General features: G+C 43.4%; 1 long non-coding RNA gene across 1 annotated transcript; it reads left to right on the plus strand.

The window, feature by feature from the left end:
* The first annotated feature begins 430 nt into the window (after positions 1-430).
* LOC116572455 lies at positions 431-2,149 on the plus strand. The gene is made up of 3 exons (XR_004278331.1): positions 431-1,041; positions 1,347-1,458; positions 2,127-2,149. It is a non-coding gene; the product is annotated as an uncharacterized LOC116572455 (long non-coding RNA).
* Positions 2,150-10,010: the final 7,861 nt, after the last annotated feature.

Genomic DNA, 10,010 nt, shown 5'->3' on the forward strand with positions numbered 1-10,010 from the left:
TCATTTTTTCTCTCTCTCAAATTGATAAAATCTTAAAAAAAGCTAACTGCATTCTAGACATTCGCAAGAAATAATCTGAAAATGAAATCAAGAAAATCGTTCCACTTAAAAGGACATCGAAAAGTATAAATACTTAGCAATAAATGGAACAAAAGAAGAACAAGACTTGCCCACTGAAAACTACAAAATCTCATTGGAATTAAGATGTAAATAAATGGGAAGACACCACGTGTTCAAAAATTGTAATAGTATAGTGAAGATGGCAATATTCTTTTTTTTTTTTTTTTAAGATTTTTATTTATTTATTTGAGAGAGAGAGAACATGAGAGGAGAGAGGTCAGCAGGAGAAGCAGACTCCCTGCGGAGCAGGGAGCCCGATGTGGGCCTCGATCCCAGGACTCCAGGATCATGACCCAAGCCAAAGGCAGTCCCCTAACCAACTGAGCCACCCAGGTGCCCAAGATGTCACTATTCTCCATCTTACGTTTTCAGCTGATCTACAGATCAGCACAATCTCTATCAAGATCTGCGTGAAACCGTTAATAGAGCAGGCCCAGGAATACTATCTATCATTTCAAAACCCTGCTTCCAAGCTTGGCCCTTGGCTAGGATCTGAGAATTTGTGTTTGGGGAGGGTTCCACCACCCCAACTGATAGGAGTAGCTCGGTGTGTCTAAACTTAATGCAAACAACATAGCTTACCGGCTTTCCTCCTGGGAATATGGAATTTTGCTAGGCACTAGGCAGAAGGTGTCTGCATGACAAGCTGCCTAAAAAACCTTTGGCGCAGTCTCTAATGAGCTTCTCTCATAGATAACATTTCACAGACGTCATAACTCGTTACTGGGAAGTAATTCTAAGTCATGCTGGTCACAAAAGACCTTCGATTGTATGATACTTTCTCTAGGAGATGTCCAGAACAGGCAAATCCACAGAAGAGCATCTACTACATACGAAGTCTGGAGTGTTGGAGCCAACTGGGCTGTTCAATCAGGCAGTCTTTGAGTTGAACCTCTGAGTTGAACCTCACCGTTGCTACTTGTAAGTTTGAGCAAGTTCCCTAATCTCTCCAAATCCCCATTTCCTCAGTGTATACTAGGAAAAGTAAAAGTATTTCCCAAGAATGGTGTGAAGGTTAGATGAGATAATGCATGAAAAGTACCTGTTGTGGATGTTGTCTATTTTTGGCTATTATAATGAAGTGTTAATAATCTTAACTTTTAGATCCCTTGTAGAATTCAACAATCTGTTGGTAGCTAATTACGGCCCTTCTCTCTCCATTGAGAAATTATGAAAACAATTATGAGTTACAAATTTAGCTCAGGTTCTTAACACGCTCTCTGCAGACCGCCAGCACTGGGATCACCTGAGGACTTTCCGTCAATGCAAATTCTTGACCCACTGAATCAGAGACTTTGGGAATGAGCTCTAGCAATCTGCGTTTCCACAGCCCTCCAGGTAATTCTTTTTTTTTTTTTTTTAACTATTTATTTATTTATTTGAGAGAGAGAAAGACAGGGAGAGCATGAGTGGGGGAGGCACAGAAGGAGAGGGGAAAGAAGACTCCTCACTGAGCAGGGAGCACTCTCCATCCCAAGACCCTGGGATCACAACCTGCCTGAGCTGAAGGCATACAATTAACCCAATTAACCGAATGAGCCACCCAGGCACTCTGCCCTCCAGGTAATTCTAATGCGTGCTCACGTTTGAAAAACAGTAAGGGAAAGCACAGTGTTCAAAGGGGGTGGGTTGAGGGGAACCTGGGTGGCTCAGTGGGTTAAGCCGCTGCCTTCGGCTCAGGTCATGATTCCAGGGTCCTGGGGTCGAGTCCCACATCGGGCTCTCTGCTCAGCAGGGGGCCTGCTTCCCTTCCTCTCTCTCTGCCTGCCTCTCTGCCTACTTGTGATTTCTCTCTGTCAAATAAATAAATAAAATCTTTAAAAAAAAAATTGTGATTGACTCTGCCACTTGTAAACTGTGTGAAGTTAGGCAGGTAAATTGTACCTTTACTCTGGCACATTACGCCAGCTGTAATATGGGGTAATGATACAATCTGGTTTGTGAGATTGTTGGGAAGTGCTTATTATTATTATTTTAAAATATTTTATTTATTTATTTATTGCAAGCGGGAGGAGGAGCAGAGGGAGAGGGAAAAAGAGAATCTGCAGCAGACTCCGTGTGGAGCACAGAGCCCAAAGCGGGTTCCATCTCACATCTGGAGACCATGACCTGAGCCAAAATCAAGAGTCGGACACTCAACTGACTGAGCCACCCAGCTGTCCCTATGTTGGCTATCATTACTATTATTATAAGCTATTATTATCACCGAAATATGAATTATAAGCAATTTTCCAAGTTCATATAATTATTGGGGAACAAGATATGGAAAGCTGGATTATCAATGTAGAATATGTTCACAACAAAACTTTTTAAAGTCCCAAGATATACCATTATTCAAAGTTTTAAGAAGAATTTCAAAATACTCTTGCTCTGAGACTTAAGACTACGTCGCAGCTGCACTACCCGCCCCACAGCTGCCTTTGAGTAGAAACCAAAGTGACTGCAAAAGGTCACAAGGTTCTGCCTTATGGTTAAAAAGAGGAAAAAGTGATGTGGAAAACAAAAGTAGTGCTGGGCCACACTTAATAAAAAAGCAGCTATAAATGTTTGCGGGCTAATGTCCACCAAGAGGAAAGTTCCGATAGCAGCCCCTGGCTGGCTCAGTCGGAAAAGCGTGCACCTTTTGATCTCAAGGTCATGAGTGTGAACCTCACTTTGGATATAAAGGTCACTTAAGTCAATAAAACTTAAAAAAGAAAAAAATAAAGATAAGTTCTATTAGCATATACCTGTGGTCCTGTTGATGTCGTTTTGGCATGTAGGTGAGAGCTGAAGGCCGAGAAAGAATTCTTGAGACGTCTTTGGTGCAAAAAGGTGATTTTATTAATGCAGGGGTACAGGACTTGTGGACGGAAAAAGCTGCTGCCCCCGGATTGTGAGAAGCAACTGGTTATATACTCTGGAGTTGGGGGAGGTAAGGAAAAGGGATGTTTTCAGAAGAATTTTTGTTTGCAGGGCACCTGGGTGGCTTAGTGGGTTAAACCTCTGCCTTTGGCTCAGGTCATGGTCTCGGGGTCTTGGGATCGAGCCCCGCATCGGGCTCTCTGAGCAGTGGGAACATTGCTTCCCCCTCTCTCTCTGCCTGCCTCTGCCTACTTGTGATCTCTGTCTGTTGAATAAATAAATAAAAATCTTAAAAAAGAAAGAATTTTTGTTTGCTGCAAGAGGACGACCTACAAGATATTGGAGGCCTTCTTCATTGTCAGGTTAAGGTTGTTTTTCCCTCCAGTAAAGCCTAACATTAAGATGGGTGGGAGTTTCCTTCTGGAAGTTAGATTTTTACATTTTTTTTCGTTTTATATATATATTTTTTATTTATTTATTTGACAGACAGAGATCACAAGTAGGCAGAGAGGCAGGCAGAGAGAGAGGAGGAAGCAGGCTCCCCGCCAAGGAGAGAGCCCGACTCGGGGCTCGATCCCAGGACCCCGGGATCATGACCTGAGCCACCCAGGCGCCCCTGGAAGTTAGGTTTTGGATAAGAATGTTTTTTTTTTTTCTTGTAAATCACAAAGACATTTTGTAAACTGACAAGACTTGTCAGTGTCTTGCAGGACTGTGATCTCTGTTCGTCAACCACTTGTTTTTCCTTCCCTTAGCTTTAGGGCAGCCAGGACTACCTGAGAAATGTCACACACGGCCCACCTGGGAGTGAGGGGGTGGGGGAGGTCGTGGGGTGTCAGCTTGTTTTTTGTCTTCAGCTTGCCTTCTGCACCCTCATCACGGTTTTGGTGAGAGGAAGCAGAGTAGGTCTTATGCCCCGCCTGAATACCTGTGGCACCATTTATTTCCTGAGTGGTACACTCAGTATGGCTTTCTTCATGTTCTCCACGTTATTTTCAGGTCTTTTTACCCTTAAATCTTGTACTGAAACAGCAAGGATTTTGGAGATTTTCCAGTTTGGCTTACATGCTTGAAATCCTGGGTCAGTGACTTCATCTCTAGGAGTTGAAGGCCTTTAGAAAACAATCTGGTTGCAGGAAGGGTGGTACCCAGGGCACTAGTTTTGAATCTGTTTGCATGAGAGCATACTTTTGTTTTTAGTTAGTTTTTTTTTTTTTTTTTAAGATTTTATTTACTTATTTGACAGAGAGAGAAACAGCAGGGAGAGGGGGGAGCAGGCTTCCCACTGGGCAGGAAGCCCAATGCGCGGCTCCATCCCAGGACCCTGGGATCATAACCTGAACCGAAGGCAGATGCTTAATGACTGAACCACCCAGGTGCCCCCCTTTTTTTGTTTTGTTTTGCTTTTATTTTTATTTTATTTTTTTTTTAAAGATTTTATTTATTTATTTGACAGAGAGAAATCACAAGTAGACGGAAAGGCAGGCAGAGAGAGAGGGAAGCAGGCTCCCCGCTGAGCAGAGAGCCCGATGCGGGACTCGAGCCCAGGACCCTGAGATCATGACCTGAGCCGAAGGCAGCGGCTTAACCCACTGAGCCACCCAGGCGCCCCTTGTTTTGCTTTTAAACTTAGGTGAGATGTTATTCACAGTGGTGAGTGGATGAAGAAGCATTAAAGGAAATTTTGGCAGATGGGAATACCATCGTCCACCCCACATTCTAGGCCAGCTCCTGTACGCTGGCATGTGAAAATACACTCCTCAAAGAGTTGTTGAGACAACGAAATGAGCCTAGCCCAGTGCCTGGCAGGTTTGCTTTAAGATTCTAGAACTGTGCAACTTCCAGAGAAATTTCAAGTAGGGGGTCCCTGCTGTCCTCCTGCTTGGTTTGTAAAGTGTTCTGTTATTAATTTTTAATTATAATTAACCCTTGAACAACACAGGGGTTAGGGGCGTCGCTCCCCTGCACAGTCAGAAATGCACGTATAACTTTTCTTTTTTAAGATTTTTTTTTTAAAGATTTTATTTATTTATTTGACAGACAGAGATCACAAGTAGGCAGAGAGGCAGACAGGGAGAGAGAAAGCGGGGAGAGGCAGGTTCCCCGCTGAGCAGAGAGCCCGATGCGGGACTCGATCCCAGGATTCTGGGATCATGACCTGAGCCAAAGGCAGTGGCTTAACCCACTGAGCCACCCAGGTGCCCGCACGTATAACTTTTGACTCCCCCCAAACTTAACTACTAACAGCCTACTGTTGACCAAAAGCCTTACCAATAATATTAACAATTAACTAACACATATTTTGTATGTTATATGTATTATATACTGTATTCTTAAAGTAAGCTAGAGAAAATAAAATGTGATTCAGAGGATCATAAAGACAATACATTTATAGGACTGTCCTGTACTTACCAAAATAAATCCAGGTGGACCCACAGAGTTTAAATCCATGTTATTCAAGGGCTGGCTGTCTCTACACCTGACCATCAGGGAGATGACCCTTCGAGAAGCCAAGAAGCATATGAAAAGATACTCAACATCACTAATTAGAGAAAATCAAATCAAACCCCAAGGAGGTAACACCCCGCACAGCCATTAGGATGGCTATTATTAAAACAACAACAACAACAACAACAAAACCCAGAAAATGACAAGTGTTGGAGAGAATGCAGAGAATTGGAGTCTTTATCCTTTACTGATGGGAATGCAGAATGGTGCAGCCGATGTGGAAAACAGTATGGCGGTTCCTCAGAAAACTAAAAATAGAATAACCATGCCATGCAGCAGTTCCATTTTCGGGTATTTATCCAAAAGAATTGAAAGCAGGATCTGGAAGAGATATTCATACACTCATGTTCATAGCAGCATCATTGACTTCTAGCGGAAAGGGGGAAGCAACCCAAATGTCCCATCAGCAGGTGAATGGAGAAGCAAAATGTGGTTTACGCATACAGTGGAATGACTTTCTGACAATTGCTACAACACGCACGAACCTGAGAACATGATGCTGAGTGAAAGAAGCCAACCACAAAGCACAGATGCTCTACGAGGCCACTCACGTGAGCTGGCCAGAGTACTCAAACTCATAGAGACAGAAAGCAAAACCGTGGTTACCAGGGGCAGGGGGACTGAGGAGTTTTACTTAATGGAGACAGATATTCAGTTTTGCAAGATAAGAAAGTTCTAGTCGTTGGTTGCACAGCAGTATGAATATACTTTAACACCACAGAACTGGACACGTAGAAACTGGAAGGTAATTTGATTTCACTGGTAAATTTTATGTTTTGTTTGTTTGACTATATGGCTTTTTTTTTTTTTTTTAAGATTTTATTTATTTATTTGACAGAGAGAGATCACAAGTAGGCAGAGAGGCAGGCAGAGAGAAAGGGGGAAGCAGGCTCCCCGCTAAGCAGAGAGCCTGATGTGGGACTCGATCCCAGGACCCCGGGATCATGACCTGAGCCGAAGGCAGCGGCTTAACCCACTGAGCCACCCAGGCGCCCTGACCATATGTTTTTTTAAAAAATATTTTATTTATTTATTTGACAGAGAGAGATCACTAGTAGGCAGAGAGGCAGGCAGAGAGAAAGGGGGAAGCAGGCTCCCCGCGGAGCAGAGGACCCTGGGATCATGACCTGAGCTGAAGGCAGAGGCTTTAACCCACTGAGCCACCCAGGCGCCCCATGTTTGACCACAATTAACAATTAAAAAAAAAAAAAAAAGGAAAGAACTTGCTGGTCAGGGGGAGGGCTGCTGTTTGCTGCCAGCTCCCAGGTGTAGGACCTCTGAATTCTGAGCTCACTGACACCGGGACACAACTCCCAGGGCTTCTCTGCTGATAACTGAGCACAGCAGGGAGACTAGGACCATGGTATTTGTGCCCAACATGAGACAACTCTAAGGGGCAATCTGTTCTGGGACAACCCACCTGGTGGTCAAGTCTCTGCTGCTGTCTGAGGCTCGGGCTTCCTGCTGCTTTCCTATGCTTTCCCAGACAACAAACCTGCATCCTGATCTGAAGGCTTTCTCTGTGGGGCGCTGCTCTTTCCTTCTCACAGTGTATCTCCACCCACCCTCTTTGTGCTCCTAACTTGGTCTGACCCAACTAACACAAGAAACACATGAATATAATAAGCTCATTGTGAAAAATGTTTAAATGTTACTTGGAGTGAGGGGCGCCTGGGTGGCTCAGTGGGTTAAAGCCTCTGCCTTCCGCTCAGGTCATGATCCCAGGGTCCTAGGATCGAGCCCCGCATTGGGCTCTCTGCTCAGCGGGAAACCTGCTTCTCCCTCTCCCACTTCCCCTGTTGCGTTCCCTCTCTTGCTGTGTCTCTCTCTGTCGAATAAATAAATAAAATCTTAAAAATAAAATTAGCTTCATTGATTTCTTTTCACGTTTTTAATGTGGTTATTATAAAATTTAAGATGACATATGCGGCTGACATTCTTTCTATGGGACAACACTGTTCTGCACCAGTGTAGTCTGACAAAACTTTCTACAGTGATGGAAATGTTCTGTGTCTACACCATCGAATATGTAAGCCACTAGCTACCACCTCTGTTGAGCGCTTGAAATGCGGCTCCTCCAACTGGGAAGCTGAGTTTTTAAACTTTAATTAATTAAGTCAGGAGCACCTGGGTGGCTCAGTTGGTTAAGCATCTGACTCTTGATTTTGGCTCTTGATTTTGGCTCAGGTCGCGATCTCAGGATTCTGACCTCAAGGTCCTGAGATTGAGCCCCACGTTGAGCCCTGGGTCAGGCTTCTCGCTGAGCATGGAGCCTGCTCAAGATTCTCTCTCTCCCTCTGCCCTTCTGTCCCCTCCCCCATGCTCACTCTCTCTCCAAAAAAATTTTTTTTAACTTAAATAAGTTGAACTTTATGTAGCCAGTGGCAAGTGGCTAGAGGCTATCATACTGACAGTAGCTGTACCTCTCGCTCACATATTACACTTGACTGAGGCATACATACATTACACCTTGTATGTTCAGGTGCACAAATATTAGATGCACATCTTAAAATTTTTTAAAATTCAATTTAAATTGTATTATTGGTTTTGGAGGTAGAATTCAGTGATTCACTAGTTGCATACAACACCCACTAGTTGCATCACATCACGTGCCCTCCTTAATGCCCAGCACCCAGTTACCCCTTCCCCTCCCCTCGCTCCCCTCCAGAAACCCTCAGTCTGTTTCCTAGACTTAAGAGTCTCTTATGGTCTGCCTCCCTCTCTGTTTTCGTCTTACTTGCTTTTTCCTTCCCTTCCTCTATGTTCATGTGTTTTCTTTCTTAGATTCCACATATGGGTGAAATCATGAGTCATTCATCTTCTCTGACTGACTTATTTCATTGAGCATAATGCCCTCTAGTTCCTTTCAGGTCGTTGCAAGTGGCAAGGTTTCATTCTTTTTGATGGCTGAGTAATATTCCATTATAGATATGTTACATACATATCACATCTTTTTTGTTTTTTTTTTTTTTTAAAGATTTTATTTATTTATTTGACAGACAGAGATCACAAGCAGGCAGAGAGGCAGGCAGAGAGAGAGAGATTGGAGGAAGCAGGCTCCCTGTGGAGCAGAGAGCCTGACGCGGGGCTCAATCCCAGGACCCTGGGACCATGACCTGCACCGAAGGCAGCGGCTTTAACCCACTGAGCTGCCCAGGCGCCCCAATATCACATCTTTTTATATATAGTATATGTATACTATATATAAAATATAAAATACATATGTATACATATAAAATATAGTATATATACACATATATATGTGTGTGCACACACAGACACACACAAACACACATCTTTATCCATTCATCTGTTAATAGACATCTGGATTTTTTCCATAGTTTGACTATTGTGGACTTTGCTGCTATAAGCATTGGGGTGCATGTGCCCCTTCAAATCACTATGTTTATATTCTTTGAATAAGTACCTAGTAGTGTGTGCAATTACTGGGTTGTAAGGTAGCTCTATTTTTAACATTTTGAGGAAGCTCCATACTGTTTTGCAGACCAGCTGCACCATTAGATGTACATCTTGATGAATTTTTCGTTAACGTGTAACTCTATAATCACCATCAAGATAAGATATAAAACATTCCCACACCCCAGGAGGCCCCCTTATGCCCTATCCCCATCAGTAACACCCTCCTTCACAAGAAACCTCTATTTTGATCATTATCATCATCACCAGTTAGTTCTGCTTATCCTAGAATTTCCTATAAGGGAAAATGTTTAGTCTGTATTTCTTTGAGTCCAGCTTTTTTGTTGTCCAGCTTTTTTGTTCATGATTATATCTGAGAGATTCAAGCACTTGTAGGATGTTGTAGAAGATCAAGACAGACATATACATATGTATCTCAGAAACTCTTAATTCAAAGACAATTTATTTGAGAGAGAGAGGGAGACAGAGACAATGTATGAGCTGTGAGGAGGGGCAGAGGGAGAGAGAGACTCCCCACTAATGAGGGAGCCCAACTTGGGGCTGGATCCTAGGATCCTGAGACCATGACCTGAGCCAAAGGCAGATACCCAACCAATTGAGCCACGCGGACGCCCCAATTTTGGTTTATAATCTAACACTATTTTATCTGCTTTGGTCATTGGGAGCCTTCAGGGGGCTCCCATGGGCCCGTGACATCATCATCATTGGTGAGTGTTTTGTTTTGAGCAGTTCCTTCCGTCCTGGCACTACACACCGCTCCAAGCTCATCTTGTATGTTTCTCGCCCCAGCGTTAGACTTGCCTTTTCTCCAAGGAGCACCAGCTACTTTTATTGGAGAATACTAGAAACCAACATCGGGATGATAATTTGCGCTCACTGCTACTGGGGTGCGCATATATATCTAACAAAATGTTTCCTGTTCTTGTGAAAGACACATACCAATTTACCATTTTAACTATTCTTAAGTGTGCAGTGCAGTGACATTACGTCCATTCAAAATGTTGGGTAACCATCACCATCCATCTCCAGAACATGCTCATTCTCCGTATACCCATTAAACACTAAAGTTAAACCCACCAACATTTTACTCTCTCTCTCTC

This window comes from Mustela erminea, chromosome 13 (genome assembly GCF_009829155.1).
Source record: "Mustela erminea isolate mMusErm1 chromosome 13, mMusErm1.Pri, whole genome shotgun sequence".
Taxonomy (NCBI): domain Eukaryota; kingdom Metazoa; phylum Chordata; class Mammalia; order Carnivora; family Mustelidae; genus Mustela; species Mustela erminea.